Here is a 16,839-nt window from a genome sequence, read left to right on the forward strand (position 1 = left end):
GGGGGACGGCGAGGGCGCGGGCGCGGGCAGAGGGGGGACGGTGAGGGAGGTGGTCGGGTGCTGCGGGGGAAGCGAGCACGGCCGGGGACGACGAGCACGGGGGAAGTGGTGGGCGGTGGTGGTCAGGCGCGGGTGAGACGAGGCAGGGGAGGGATTAGAGAGAAATGGAGATTGGGGATTTTAGTGTGGGGGAGGCTTAGCAATGGCGCACCACCCAGGGGTGCGCCATAAGTACATCCATAGCAATGGCGCACCACCGAGGGGTGCGCCATAAGTAATTTAATCTAGCCCGACTTGTCAGGTTATATACAACCTAACCCTATGTACAACAGACCCTGCCCACTAGCCCGACTGGTCAATACGCAGCACACACACCAGGAGGTCCTGGGTTCGATTCCCAGGCTCCCCAATATTTTTTTATGCATTTTAAATCCTGTTTGATATTTATTTGTGTTAAAATATGTTCAAACTTGTTTAAATCATAACAGTAATACTTTTTTATAAAAACAGTAATAACCCCCCCAGGGGTGCGGGGGGCCGGGTGCTCGTCGGCGGCGGTGGAGCGGGGGAGGGTTGCGGTGGGTCGGCGGCGGCGGTGGAGCTAGCTAGCGGGGGAGGGTGCGGGTGGGATCGAGATCGAGATGGAGGGGGAATCGAGATCGAGATGGAGGGGGATCGAGATCAAGTGTCCTCATGAATTCAAAAAGTGCCCATGAAATTTAAAAATATTCATGATATCAAAAAGTGCCCATGAAATACAATCGAGAAATGAAGACTATGATTTAAACACAATCAATCTTAGCTAGCTATCTGTTCACAATCTTCTTGCCCTTCTTTTTGGCAAATGGAGTTCTTCTGTGGAACGGACGTCCTTTAGGTAGGGTGGTCCTGCTTCTTCTTGTAGTGTGTGCTGCTACTTCATCGTCGTCGTCATGTTCGATCTTCGGGTCGCCGTACTTGTCGAAGTCTTGCTCATTGGCTACTCCATCCATTTCGATGATCTTCCTTTTGCCTCTCCTCACGACAACACGATTGGGCTTTGACGGGTCGGTAATGAAGAAGCATTGGTCCACTTGGGAAGCCAGTACCCATGGCTCATTTTTCGCGGTGACGTTTGCGCCCGCGGTCTTGGATTTGGCTTCGGGTATAACCATGGCGGTGAAATACCGGTCTTCTTTTAGGACGCTCTTGGCCCATCTGACACGGAACATCGGGACCTTCTCTCCAGCGTAGCTCAGCTCCCAGATCTCCTCGATCCTTCCGTAGTATCTGTCCTTGTCGTTGCCGGTGTAGGATTCCATTGTTACCCCGGAGTTCTGATAACCATCGCTCTTCATGTCCTTGTCCTCGGTGTAGAATGTGTAGCCGTTGATATCGTACGCCTCATAGGTCATCAGGTTGTGCTCGGCGCCCTGTGACAAGGCGAATATGAGTTGTTCTTCCGCGGAAGAATCCTCATGTAAAGGGTACGACAGAAGCTTCTGCTTGAACCAACGCGTGAAACATGAGTTGTGCTCTTTGAGTATATCTGCGTCCGTCCTCTGTTGGCCTCGGTCATTGTACGTCTTCTCAATAAAGGTTTTGTGCTCTACCACCCAAGGATCGACCACGTCTATGTGTTGTAGCGTGACTAGGTTTGCTCTTTCAAAGTCGGCGAGTCGACCCTCAAAGTCGACATGCATTTCACGGCGACCCTCACGATGACCCCATCCAGCGAGCCTGCCGAGGTGCCTGTTGATGGGCAGACCAACGGGGTTCTCGATGCCTAGATAATTCGTGCAGTAGGAGATGCACTCTTTGGTCAGAAAGCCCCTGGCTATACTTCCCTCTGGACGTGACATGTTGCGAACGTATCCTTTGATGACACCATTCATCCTTTCGAACGGCATCATGCTGTGCAGGAACATCGGCCCGAGTTGGATGATATCCTCCACGATAAGGACCAGCAGATGCACCATAACATCGAAGAATGCGGGCGGGAAGTACATCTCAAGCTCACATAGTATCACCACGATCTCTTCCTGTAGCCTTCTGAGTTGCCTCACGCCAATCGACTTCCAAGAGATGACGTCGAAAAAGTTGCATAGGCCAAATAGCATTTCACGGATGTGCGCGTCCATGATCCCACGGATTGCAACTAGAAGTATCTGCGTCATCAGCACGTGACAGTCGTGAGACTTCATCCCGCTGAACTTCTGCTTCGCTGGGTCTAGGTATCTGCTTATCTTCCCCGCGTAACCGTAAGGAGGTTTTACTCCTAGGAGGCAGGTGAAAAACTGCTCGATCTCCTCCTGACTTAGAGTGAAGCACGTGGGAGGGTAGTCATTTCCAGTCTTCTTGGCCTTTTTGCCTTTGCGACGACTTTCTGTGTCCTGCTTCGCCTCATCATCATTATCATCATCATCATCATCATCATCATCATCATTAGCGTGAAGCTCCTGCCTGATGCCCATTGATTTCAAGTCTGCCCTTGCTTTCGGCCCATCTTTGGTCCTCTCTGGCATGTTGAGCAGGGTACCAAGCAAACTCTCGCACACGTTCTTCGTGATATGCATGACATCAAGGCTGTGAGGCACACGGTGGATCCTCCAGTACGGCAAGTCCCAGAAAACAGACCTCGTTTTCCATACCTTCAGCAGCGGCTCTGGCGCATTTCGCTTCTTTCCCGGCTCTGGCGCCTTTTGCTTCTTTCCCAGCAATGGGCAGTCTTTCCAATTTTTCAACAGCTCGTCTATTTCCTCGCGGCTCCTCGTACACGGGCGTTTTCGGGGTTCGGTTTCACCATCGAACAGATCCTTGTGTTTCCTCCACGGGTCATCGTCGCGGAGCCACCTTCGATGTCCCATGAACACGGTTTTCGAAGACCCGGGATCTCTATCTAGCTGGCGATACGTTGTGTCATCCATGCACCTTACGCATCCAGAAAATCCATGGACTACCTGCCCTGCGAGATATCCATAACCGAGATAGTCGTGCACCGTCGTGAGCAGTGCGGCTCTCATAGGGAAATATTCTTTCTCTGCGGCGTCCCATGTATTGGCTGGCATTTTCCACAGCATGTCTAGCTCCTCCTTCAGCAGCCCCAGATACAGATTGATGTTGTTCCCTGGTTGTTTCGGCCCTTCAATTAGCATACTCATGTGAATGTACTTCCTCTTCATGCACAACCAGGGGGGAAGGTTGTACATCCACACAAACACAGGCCAGGTGCTATGTGTGCGTCTCTGGCTGCCAAACAGATTGACTCCATCGGTGCTCGCGCCCAGCACGATGTTCCTTGGATCCTTCCCAAATTCTGGGTATTCAAAGTTCAACGCTTGCCACTGGCTTGCATCCTTAGGGTGACTCAGCATCTTGTCTTTTTTATTTATCTCCGGATCATTTCCGTCATCTTCCCGCTTCTTCTCCTCCCTATCCACGTGCCAACGCAGGAGCTTTGCTACCTTAGGGTCCGCGAAATACCGCTGCAGACGAGGAGTGATCGGAAAGTACCACACCGATTTTCGAGGAGCTTTCTTCCTCTTCTTGTATCGAGTGACGCCGCACACCGGGCATATGGTAGACTCCGCGTGCTTGTCCCGATAAATGATACAATTGTTCATGCACACATGGTATTTCACGTGCGGTAAATCCAGAGGACACACGATTTTCTTCGCCTCCTTGAAACTGGTCGGGCACTTGTTCCCCTTGGGAAGACGTTCGTGCCAGAATGAAATGTTCTCGTCGAAGCATGTGTCGGTCATTTTGTGTTTTACCTTCATATCCAGAGCCATGAGCGTTACTTTCAGGCGGGTATCCTCGGGCCTGCATCCTTCATATAATGGAGTAACCGCGTCTATCTCCAGTTGATCCATTTTGGCTTTCTCTCGGGCGGCAGCTCTTGCGTTATCCGTCTGCTTGAGAAGCAGCTCTTGAATATGAGGGTCCTGCACCTAGCCTCCATCATCGTCTGCTCCGGCATCTTCATCTTCATGATCATGCCCTTCGTCTTGATCTTCCTCAATCATGTACAACATCTTCTACATGATGACTGTGTACAGCATCACCGTCGTGATCATGTCCTGGAGATTCTTCGTCTTCTCGCCCGCCCTCGCCGCGGTGGTACTTGTCTTGTTTACGTTCCTCAATTCTTGTCCGGCCCCGGTCATGGACGACTTCATAGTCATCTTCATCACCTTGCAACCGATAGCCATCCATGAAACCACGCAAGAGCAGGTGGTCCCGCACCTGCCCGGAATCCGGGTCCGCAATAAGGCTCTTCAGCTTGCACTTCGACACGGACATCTTATCTCCGTCTCATTCTTTTGAAGCATCTCGGCCTTCGCGGAGCTCAAAAACCTATTCACGATGCCTTCAGTCATCGTGCGGACCATGGTCGCCTGCGGGGTAGAGAAAAACAATATTTTAGAACCAAGAAAAAATTTGGCATGACCTTCCCTAAAAATAGGACCAAAAAGAATGCATAGTGCCAAAATTCTCGCCGAAATGGAAATGAATCAAAACATTCCGGCAAAATATTGGAAACTATCGCATTTCAAATACCGGTACCTTCAAACACAAACATATATGCAACACCACAAACACATGCAACACCACAAACATACATAGATCTAGCTAGGCCACAAAAAGTGCATGTGCACGTTGTTGGAGCGAGCTAGGGAGAAAAAAAGTAGATCTACATCATGAAGATAGCTTTCCCCTTACTTACCTATCAAAAAAAGGTAATTTCACCACTTAATTTTGATGAATCTATGGTGGAAATGAGGTGAGGAGGAGGAGGAGGCAGCCGAAAGCTTGGAGAAGGAGGTGGAGGGAATGAAGTGGGGAAAGTGAGTGGGTAGGTGTGGGGCTTTCCAAAATATCTTGTTGGGGTCCCAGGTTACTAATGGCGCACCACAAGGAAATGCGCCATTAGTAACCCTGGTTACTAATGGCACACCTGCAGGTGGTGCGCCATTAGAAGTTTTGCAAAAAAGTAAAAAATATAAATATATATACTAATGGCGCACCGTGTAATAGTGCGCCATTACTAGTTTAAACTAGTAATGGCGCACTGTGAAACGGTGTGCCATTAGTAGTTTTGCAAAAAAAAAAGAATAAGAAAAAAATTACAGTAATGGCGCACTCTCTGCCTGGTGCGCCATTACTAGTTAGAACTAGTAATGGCGCATTGTCGACCTGATGCGCCATTAGTATGTATGGAAAAATGGAAAAAAAAATTAATACTAGTGGCGCACCTTGTTTCTGGTGCGCCATTAGTGTCTTCCACACTAATGGCGCATCACCAACAGGTGCGCCATTAGTATATAGTAGTGGCGCACTACTTCCCTAGTGCGCCATTAGTATCAATCCTATTTATAGCCCTTTTCCTAGTAGTGTAAAACGATAAAAGAATATGAGGACAAGTCGGAGACCAAGAGTTGAGATAACAAAGACATTGGGATTTATTTGCAAGTGTGTCAACGGTAATTCTACATCCATGGAATACTTTATAATAGGTCCCTAATATTGGGAGGATAAGTTATAAAGAGAAGTCACCCTTCCCTCGATTTAAATGGATCGAAGATCCATACGATTTAATTGGTTGAATTTTAAGAAGAGGTGCAAGATGACATGATGCAATGCACATGATGCAAAAATGAAAGCAATGAACGAAACAAATCACGCGACGAGTCTCAGAAATCATGGAAGGCATCTGAAGCTCTGGTCTTGGGGCGTTACAGTAAACCGACTCTGTACAAACCTAGGCCCCTTTGGTGTTTATATAAACCAGAGGGTTTAGTCCGTAGAAGCCATCATAATTCATACAGGCTAGACATCTAGGGTTTAGCCATTACGATCTCGAGGTACATCAACTCTTGTAACCCCTGTACTCATCAAATACAATCAAGCGGGACATAGGGTTTTACCTCCATTAAGAGGGCCCGAACCTGGGTAAACATCATGTTCCCCTTGTCTCCTGTTACCTTTGATCCTCAGACGCACAATTCGGGACCCCCTACCCGAGATCGGCTGGTTTTGACACCGACACCGCCCCCCTCTAGATGAAGTTCTCCAGTGTTTATTTGCTCATTTACTTTGTGTTCTTGCATACATTTCTTGCTATTTTATTTCCCCTTCTAAAAAAACTTCATCAAGATCTCTTTTCTGATTCTCTTCTGTGACCCTGTTGTTAATTCCTTGCAAATCTTTGTGAGAATTAATTTGGCAAGAGATTTGAGTTGACAAAATCTTTACTCTAAGATGAACTCGGTCCCTCTGATCCAAACCCATCATCTCGGCCGAACCACAAGGTCTCCTTGTGGATAGTTCATCGGTCCAACCGACATGGACTGATTCGGTCTCACCGATCTGGACTTTCTCTGACTCTGTCATTTTGGCATCACCAAAGGAAAACAATCGGAGTCACTGATTTCAACTCCGAGAAAATGTTTTGCCATTTCTTATTGCCTATTTTCTTCAGCTCCACTTAATGATTCTATCCTCTATCAGCATCTCAGACTACCCACTATTTTGTAGTGAATCTCAAGGACCACACCTATTTGACTCATGCTCTAGAAGTGCCCTTCTTGGAAATTGATGTCCAAAGGGGAGAGAGAGACCATTAAAGCTTATCATATGAGCTCATCTAAGCTCTTATACAGATGTTTGTTGACAAAAGAGGAGAGATAGAAGTCACATGATTTTAAGAGGGGAAAGACATGTCAACATGTTTGATATTAGCTCTTGCTGATATTCTTGTTGCTCTGATTTTGGTTGATTGTACCATTTCTTGCTCTGATTTTCTCTCGCCCTACCTTCTCCCATTATCCAATATTAGATTCAGGGGGAGAAAGAGTCCATGTCCAGGGGAGGAAAATCATTGGAATTCATTGCATATCTTTAGATCTTTGGGGACATGTCAATATCTAAATGGAGTACTTAGTACTCACCCACTACATGTCATCCAGTCTTGGTACTCTTGTGGTTTCCTGAAAGTGCTTTACTTAGAGTGTTCTTGTGTTATCTAACCCTGTTTTCTCAGGTCCACTCCTTCCAAAGCCAGCTTAAGACCACAAGGTAAGTATATGCATCACACTCATGTGCATGATGATCTCTTGCTGATGTACATATTGTTTGCAAGAAGGATACATGAACATGGAGGTACACTCCTCTTAACCACATCATTGCTCTGATGCATATAGCCAAGATATAGGTAACTCATTGTTTGATCTGTCATGCTTATGCATTCACATGTTCTTATATTCTAACTTCACATGATTGCATACATGTAGGGGGAGCTTATGCGTGTTACATGTCTTTCCAAAGCTTTACCTATTACCTTGCATATCTTAAATCTAAAGCTTGATGTATGTTGTCATCAATTACCAAAAGGGGGAGATTGAAAGCACAAGTGCTCCCTGGGTGATTTTGGTAATTAATGTCAACATATCTTTTGTTGGACTAATGCTTTTATCTAGTGTATGTCAGACAAGTTCAACAATGGCGTGGCATGGACAAGAGGATGTGGAACCCCATCAAAATGCTAAGGACACGTATTGGCAAAGCTCAAGACACCTCATTTATATTTTAGTGATCCAAGATCACATTGAGTCCATAGGAAAGCCAATACTATTAAAAGGGGATGAGGTGTTGCTTAATGGTCTACTTGCTCAAAATGCTTAGTGGTATTGCTCCAAAGCCCTCAACCACTTTCTCATTTCAAATATGTCCAAAACCCAAAGTCAAACTCGGCCCCACCGAAATCTCCTATCCGGCGCCACCGAGTTCATTTGACATAGCCACAGCCAGAAACCCTAACACCTCGTTCATACTGATACGGATCTCGGTCTCACCAAGATGGCCCTGCAAACTCTCTGTTTCCCTTTTTATAACATTTCGGTGTCACCGAAATGAGCGATCGGTCACACCAAGTTTGCTTGACCAACTCTCTGTTTGCTCTTTGTTGAAATCGGTCTCACCAAGTTCATGTAATCGGTGCCACCGAGATGAGATTTCGCCCTAGCCCTAGCACATCAGTCCCACTGAGTTGTTCGAGTCGATCCCATAAAGTTTGCTAACGTTCACATTTTGAACTAAATCGGTCTCGCTGATTTCTTCTATTCGGTTAGACCGAGTTGGGTCAAATGTGTGTAACAGTTGGATTTTGTGTGGAGGATATATATACCCCTCCACCCCCTTCTCCATATGTGAGAGAGCCATCAGAACGTGCCTACACATCCAGCCTACATTTTCTGACAAAGAACCACCTACTCATGTGTTGAGATCAAGATATTCCAATCCAACCCCAAGAATCTTGATTTCTAGCCTTCCCCAAGTAGCTTTCCACTCAAATCATCTTTCCACCATATCCAAATCCGTGTGAGAGAGTTGAGTGTTGGGGAGACTATCATTTGAAGCACAAGAGCATGGAGTTCATCATCAACACAACATCTATTACCTTTTTGAGAGTGGTGTCTCCTAGATTGGTTAGGTGTCACTTGGGAGCCTCCGACCAGATTGTGGAGTTGAACCAAGAAGTTTGTAAGGGCAAGGAGATCACCTACTTCGTGAAGATCTACTCTTGTGAGGCAAGTCCTTCGTGGGCGATGGCCATGGTGGGATAGACAAGGGTGCTTCTTCGTGAAACCATCATGGGTTGAAGTCTCCATTAGCGTGGATGTACGATAGCACCACCTATCAGAACCATGCCAAAAATTTCCATGTCATCATTGTGTTTGCACTCTCCGAACCCTTCCCTTTACCTTCATATGCAATGTTGTACTTTCCGCTGCTACACTCTTAGATTTGCATGTTTAGGTTGATTGCTTGACTTGTGCTAATTGCTAAAATCTGCCCACAACTAAAATTAGGAAGAGGTTAGATTGTTATTTGGTCAAGTAGTCTAATCACCCCCCTCTAGACCTACTTTCGATCCTACAAGTGGTATTCGAGCTTTGGTCTCCATTTGCCTTGATTTCCATAGATTTGGTGATCATAGCCTTGGTTTCACAACCTAGGAGAGTATGGCGTCTAGCGAGGAAATTACAACCATAGAGGTCCTTACTTTGATGGTAATAATTTTGCTAGTTGGAAGCATAAGATGAAAATGCATATTCTTGGTCATAACCCCGCCATTTGGGTTGTTGTGCGTATTGGCTTGCACGGTGTGTATAGGTACTAAGGTTGAAGATATGCTAACATATCTTGAAACCTTTTTAGGAGAGTCTGTAAAAGTTCTATAGGAACAATGGGTAGAGTCATACCCTAATAAATATGAAGAATTAAAAAGGGCAGGAAGTAATCCCAATAACTTTGCAAATATCACTTTAAATATGTTAATAGCAGAAGATCCGGAATTAGAACATACCTCATTACAAAATGAAAGATTAAGAGAAATAGAAAAATTAACATTAACTAGCTGGAAAGGCATAAAGAATTTTCCCGCTATTATTTATATAATGCGACTACAACTAAGCAAGGTTTTAATGTAGGTGTAGTAGAAAGATATTTCAACAAGTTTCCTGATCCACGATGATCCATAATATTTGAGGATTATAAAAAAGAATTCAGAGGAAATGTGGTAAATATATCCCAAGTCATAACATTTGTTTTTAAACAACCGAGAAATGTATGCACAAGTATTCAAGCTCAAAGATCTATGAAGAAATCAGATTATACTTTTGCAATAACATTGTCCAAATACCTCTAACATATGGAGAAGAAAGGCATAGGAAAAATGAATATTATAGACCACGGAATAGCGGTAATAGAAATTTTAGAACAAAGAAAAGATATTTCTTCAGAAGGTCTCATAATATAGCTCCATTCTTACATAAAAGAAATTTAAGAAGATATAATCCTAAGAAATCTTATGATAAAACATGTAGGTGTTTTGTATGTAACTCTCCTGACCACCTAGGTACAACTTGCCCAAATAAAGAGCAGAAACGATACTCTAGTAAATATGAAGAGCAAGAGAGAGTATTAATTATAGATAGTGTTAATGAGAATATATTAGTATGTGATGATGAAAGAAAATATGACGAGTCAATATATTCAATCATAGAAACAGATGAAGTAGAAAATGAGACTGCAGAATCTGAATCAAGTGAAGATGAAATAGACCTAATGGATGAATTAGCGGGTTTAAAAGTTGAAATGATGAACCAAGTAGATTGTGAACATGATTGGATTAAAGGACAAGGAGATTATAATATAAAATGTGCTTTCTGCTTATTTTATCCAAGCATAGATAATAGGTTCACATGTAGCTTATGCTTAAAACAAGCATGTTCCTCCTGTCTAAGAGCTAGTAATCAGAAGTGGAGACAGGAAATAGAATTTGAACCAGAAGAAAGAATACTATCCAATAGGGTTAGAAACTTAGAAAATAGAATAAATAAATTAGAAGATGAGTTAGAAAGACTAAAAGATGAGTTAGAGAATAGTAAAGAGCGAGATAATACTATTGCTAAAAGCACGGAGATGAAAGAGCAAATGGTTACGGTAAGAGATAAAAAAGGAGACAAAATAATACAATTAAAAGATGTAATAACTAGCTTCATAAATAAATATATCATTCGATTGCCATTCAAAGAATGCTAGGGATAAGGATATCAGTTAGAATAGTTCTAAGGCCAAATATTTCCTATAAAATATTGGCACTATTAGATACGGGTTGCACAAAGAATATCATCCATGATAAATATTTCGTAAAATGTCCACAAATAGTGGAAACCATAGATGATAATAAAGTCGAAATATGCATTGATATGTCTGGAATAAAGAAAATCCATAACCAATTGGCATATAATATTGAAGCTTACATAAATGGGACAAAGTATATAATAGATGAAATTACAATAAGAGATTTGTTAGTAATAAATGATGATATGGTAATAGGGTTAAGGTTTTTACAACAATCTTTACAAACCACGATTATACATGATACATCTCCAACGTATCTATAATTTTTGATTGTTCCATGCTATTATGTTATCCATCTAGGATGTTTTATATGCATTTATATGATATTTTATATGATTTCTGGGACTAACCTATTAACCTAGAGCCTAGTGCCAGTTTATGTTTTTTTTCCTTGTTTTTGAGTTTTATAGAAAAGGAATACCAAACAGAGTCCAATTGACGTGCCAATTTTTGATGATTTTTTATGGACCAAAAGAAGCCCCCGGAGTAAAAGAGTTGGGCCAGAAGAGTCCCGAGCTGTCCATGAGGGTGGGGGGCGCGCTGCCCTATCTCGTGGACGACTCGGAGACCCCCCCCTAACTTGTTCCTGATGCCAAAAATTCCTATAAATACTAAAACCTCCAGAAAATAACCTAGATCGGGAGTTCCGCCCCCGCAAGCCTCCGTAGCCACCGAAAACCAATCTAAACCCGTTCCGACACCCTTTCGGAGGGGGGAATCCCTCTCCAGCGGGCATCTTCATCATCCCGACGCTCTCTATGACAAGGAGGGAGTAGTTCACCCTCGGGGCTGAGGGTATGTACCAGTAGCTATGTGTTTGATCTCTCTCTCTCTCTCTCTCTCGTGTTCTTGATTTGGCACGATCTTGATGTATCGCGAACTTTGCTATTATAGTTGGATCTTATGGTGTTTCTCCCCCTCTACTCTCTTGTAATGGATTAAGTTTTCCCTTTGAAGTTATCTTATCGGATTGAGTCCTTAAGGATTTGAGAACACTTGATGTATGTCTTGCATGTGTTTATCTGTGGTGACAATGGGATATTCACGTGACCCACTTGATGTATGTTTTGGTGATCAACTTGCGAGTTCTGTGACCTCATGAACTTATGCATAGGGGTTGGCACATGTTTTTGTCTTGACTCTCTGGTACAAAAACTTTGGGGCACTCTTTGAAGTTCTTTGTGTTGGTTGAATAGATAAATCTCAGATTGTGTGATGCATATTGTATAATCATACCCACGGATACTTGAGGTGACATTGGAGTATCTAGGTGACATTAGGGTTTTGGTTGATTTGTGTCTTAAGATGTTATTCTAGTATGAACTCTAGGATAGATCGAATGGAAAGAATAGCTTCGTGTTATTTTACTACGGACTCTTGAATAGATCGATCAGAAAGAATAACTTTGAGGTGGTTTCGTACCCTACAATAATTCTTCATTTGTTCTCCGCTATTAGTGACTTTGGAGTGACTCTTTGTTGCATGTTGAGGGATAGTTATATGATCCAATTATGTTATTATTGTTGAGAGAATTTGCACTAGTGAAAGTATGAACCCTAGGCCTTGTTTCAACGCATTGCAATACCGTTTTCGCTCAATTTTATCATTATTTACCTTGCTGTTTTTATATTTTCAAAATACAAAAACCTATATCTACCATCCATATTGCACTTGTATCACCATCTCTTCGCCGAACTAGTGCACCTATACAATTTACCATTGTATTAGGTGTGTTGGGAACATAAGAGAGTCTTTGTTATTTGGTTGCAGGGTTGTTTGAGAGAGACCATCTTCATCCTACGCCTCCCACGGATTGATAAACCTTAGGTCATCCACTTGAGGGAAATTTACTACTGTCCTACAAACCTCTGCAGTTGGATGCCCAACAACATCTACAAGAAGAAGGTTGTGTAGTAGACATCAAGCTCTTTTCTGGTGCCGTTGCCGGGGAGGTGAGTGCTTGAAGGTATATCTTTAGATCTTGCAATCGAGTCTTTTAGTTTCTTGTTTTATGACTAGTTTAGTTTATAAAATAAAATTATAAAAAATTGGAATTGAGGATACCTCATATGCTTCATCTTTTTAATGTCTTTCATGAAAATAAGTATTCCGATAATTGTGCCTAAGTGTTAGAAGAAGAATGCATTAGAATGTTTGGCACTAAATATTTGTATGATGAGCATGATTGCAATGTTGTTAGTATGAATTCCTTGGATATCTATGATGCTAATGATATGCAAAGCCACAAACTTGGGGATGCTATGTTTGATTTTGTCCCCCAAGTTTTGATGAGTAAATTTATTATGATGATAGCATGCCTCCTATTTATGATGATTATATTGATGAAAGTGGGTTTGGAAGAGTGTCAACTTTAGGAATTAATGACCCCACTATTTTGGAGGGTGTTGAATCTTATTGTGATAATTATGAGAGTGGATTTGGAGAGGTCATTACTTTATTTAGTGATGAATCCACTATTTCGGAAGAGGTTCCAGTCGATTATGAGAACAAAGTTGCTATCTATGATGATTATTGTGATGGTTTGTATGTTATAAAGAATAATGATATCCATGAAACTTGTCATCATGATTTTAATTTTCAATTGGATTATGCCTCACATGATAGTTATTTCGTTGAGTTTGCTCCCACTACTATTGATGAGAATAGATTTGCTTATGTGGAGAGTAATAAATTTTCTATGCTTAGGGATCATGAAAATAATGCTTTATGTGATGTTTATATTGTTGAATTCATTCATTATGCTACTGAAAATTACTATGAGAGAGGAACATATGCTTTTACATATTGCAATAATATCAAGTTTCCTCTCTATGTGTTGAAAATCTTGAAGTTATGCTTGCTTTACTTTCCTATGCAAGTTGATTCTTGTTCCCACAAGTTGTTTTATCACAAAATCCCTATGCATAGGAAGTGGGTTAGGCTTAAATGTGCTAGTTATATTCTTCATGATGCTCTCTTTATGTTTCAATTCCTATCTGTTACGTGAGCATCATTGAAATCATCATGCCTTGCTAGGGGCGTTAAACGATAGCGCTTGTTGGGAGGCAACCCAATTTTATTTTTGTTCTTTGGCTTATGCTCCTGTTTAGTAATAAATAATTCATCTAGCCTCTATTACAATTGTGTTCTTATGTTTTAATTAGTGTTTGTGCCAAGTAAAGCCTTTAGGATCTTCTTGGGTGATTGTTTTTTGATCTTGCTGATAAAAACAGAAAGTATGCGCTCACGAGAATAATTTTCATTTTTTACCAGAGAGCGATAAAATACCAATTCCAACTGCAGTAGATCAATATAAAAATTATTTAGGTCGTCCTAATTTCTCATAATTTTTGGAGTTACATAAGTATTCGAAACCTCCAGATTTCTACAGATTGTTCTGTTTTTGACAGATTATGTTTTCTATGTGTTGTTTGCTTATTTTGATGAATCTATGAGTAGTATCGAAGGGTATGAACCATAGATAAGTTGGAATACAGTAGATATTACACCAATATGAACTTAGAATAAGTTCACAACAGTACCTAACTGGTGATTTATTTTCTTATACTAACAGAGCTTACGAGTTTTCTGTTAAGTTTTGTGTTGTGAAGTTTTCATGTTTTGGGTAAAGATTCGATGGACTATGGAATAAGGAGTGGGAAGAGCCTAAGATTGGGGATTCCCAAGGCACCCCAAGGTAATATTCAAGGACAACCAAGAGCCTAAGCTTGGGGATGCCCCGGATGGCATCCCCTCTTTCATCTTTGTTCATCGGTAAATTTACTTGGAGCTATATTTTTATTCACCACATGATATGTGTTTTGCTTGGAGCGTCATTTTATTTTATTTTTTTGCTTGTTTTTTGAATAAAATACCAAGATCTAAAATTATTAAATGTTAGAGAGTCTTCACATACTTGCATAATTATTCGACTACTCGTTGATCTTCACTTATATCTTTTGGAGTAGTTTGTCATTTGCTCTAGTGCTTCACTTATATCTTTTTAGAGCACAATGGTGGTTTTATTTTGAAGAAATAGATGAACTCTCATGCTAAACTTATAACATTTTGAGAGTCTATAAACAGTATGGTAGTTTGCTTTGGTTATGAATTTAGTCCTAATATGATAGGCATGCAAGAGGGATATAATAAAATCTTTCATATAAAGTGCATTGAATACTATGAGAAGTTTGATTCTTTATGATTATTTTGAGATATGAAGATGGTGATATTAGAGTCATGCTAGTTGAGTAGTTGTGAATTTGAGAGATACTTGCGTTAAAGTTTGTGATTCCTATAGCATGCACGTATGGTGAACCGTTATGTGATGAAGTCGGAGCATAATTTATTTTTTGATTGTCTTCCTTATGAGTGGCGGTCGGGACGAGCGATGGTCTTTTCCTACCAATCTATCCCCCTAGGAGCATGCATGTAGTACTTTGTTTCGATAACTAATAGATTTTTGCAATAAGTATGTGAGTTCTTTATGACTAATGTTGAGTCCATGGATTGTACGCACTCTCACCCTTCCACCGTTGCTAGCCTGTCTAGTACCGCGCAACTTCCGCCGGTACCATAAACCAATCATTTACCTTCCTCAAAACAGCCACCATACCTACCTATTATGGCATTTCCATAGCCATTCCGAGATATATTGCCATGCAACTTTCCACCGTTCCGTTTATTATGACATGCTCCATCATTGTCATATTGCTTTGCATGATCATGTAGTTGACATCATATTTGTGGCAAAACCACCTTTCATAATTATTTCATACATGTCACTCTTGATTCATTGCACATCCCTGCACCGTCGGAGGCATTCACATAGAGTCATATTTTGTTCTAAGTATCGAGTTGTAATTCTTGAGTTGTAAGTAAATGAAAGTGTGATTATTATCATTATTAGAGCATTGTCCCATGTGAGGAAAGGATGATGGATACTATGATTCCTCCACAAGTCGGGATGAGTCTCCGGACAAAAAAAGGAAAAGAAAAAAGAGGCCATAAAAAAAGAAAAGAGAAGGCCCTAAAAAACAACAAAAAAACAAAAACAAAAAATGAGAGAAAAAGAGAGAAGGGGCAATGCTACTATCCTTTTACCACACTTGTGCTTCAAAGTAGCACCATGATCTGCATGATAGAGAGTCTCCTATGTTGTCACTTTCATATACTAGTGGGAATTTTTCATTATAGAACTTGGCTTGTATATTCAAATGATGGGCTTGATCAAAGTTCCCTAGGTCTTCGTGAGCAAGCAAGTTGTATGCACACCCACTTAGTTTCCTTTTGAGCTTTCATACACTTATAGCTCTAGTGCATCCGTTGCATGGCAATCCCTACTCACTCACATTGATATGTATTGATGGGCATCTCCATAGCCCATTGATACGCCTAGTTGATGTGAGACTACCTTCTCATTTTTGTCTTCTCCACAACCACCATTCTATTCCACCTATAGTGCTATGTCCATGGCTCATGCTCATGTATTGCATGAAGATTGAAAATTTTTGAGAACATCAAAAGTATGAAACAATTGCTTGGCTTGTCATCGGGGTTGTGCATGATTGAAATATTTTGTGCGATGAAGATAGAGCATAGCCAGACTATATGATTTTGTAGGGATAGTTTTCTTTGGCCATGTTATTTCAAGAAGACATAATTGCTTGGTTAGTATGCTTGAAGTATTATTATTTTTATGTCAATATTAAACTTTTGTCTTGAATCTTATGGATCTGAATATTCATGCCACAATAAAGAAAATTACATTGATAATTATGTTAGGTAACATTCCACATCAAAAATTCTGCTTTTGTCATTTAACTACTCGAGGACGAGCAGGAATTAAGCTTGGGGATGATTGATATGTCTCCAACGTATCTATAACTTTTTATTGTTCCATGCTATTATATTATCCATCTAGGATGTTTTATATGCATTTATATTATATTTTATATGATTTTTGGGACTAACCTATTAACCTAGAGCCTAGTGCCAGTTTTTGTTTTTCCTTATTTTTGAGTTTTATAGAAAAGGAATACCAAATCCAATTGACGTCCCAATTTTTGATGATTTTTTATGGATCAAAAGAAGCCCCCGGAGTAAAAGAGTTGGGCCAGAAGAGTCCCGGGCCGTCCACGAGGGTGGGGG

This window comes from Triticum dicoccoides, chromosome 7A, assembly GCF_002162155.2.
Source record: "Triticum dicoccoides isolate Atlit2015 ecotype Zavitan chromosome 7A, WEW_v2.0, whole genome shotgun sequence".
NCBI classification, from domain to species: domain Eukaryota; kingdom Viridiplantae; phylum Streptophyta; class Magnoliopsida; order Poales; family Poaceae; genus Triticum; species Triticum dicoccoides.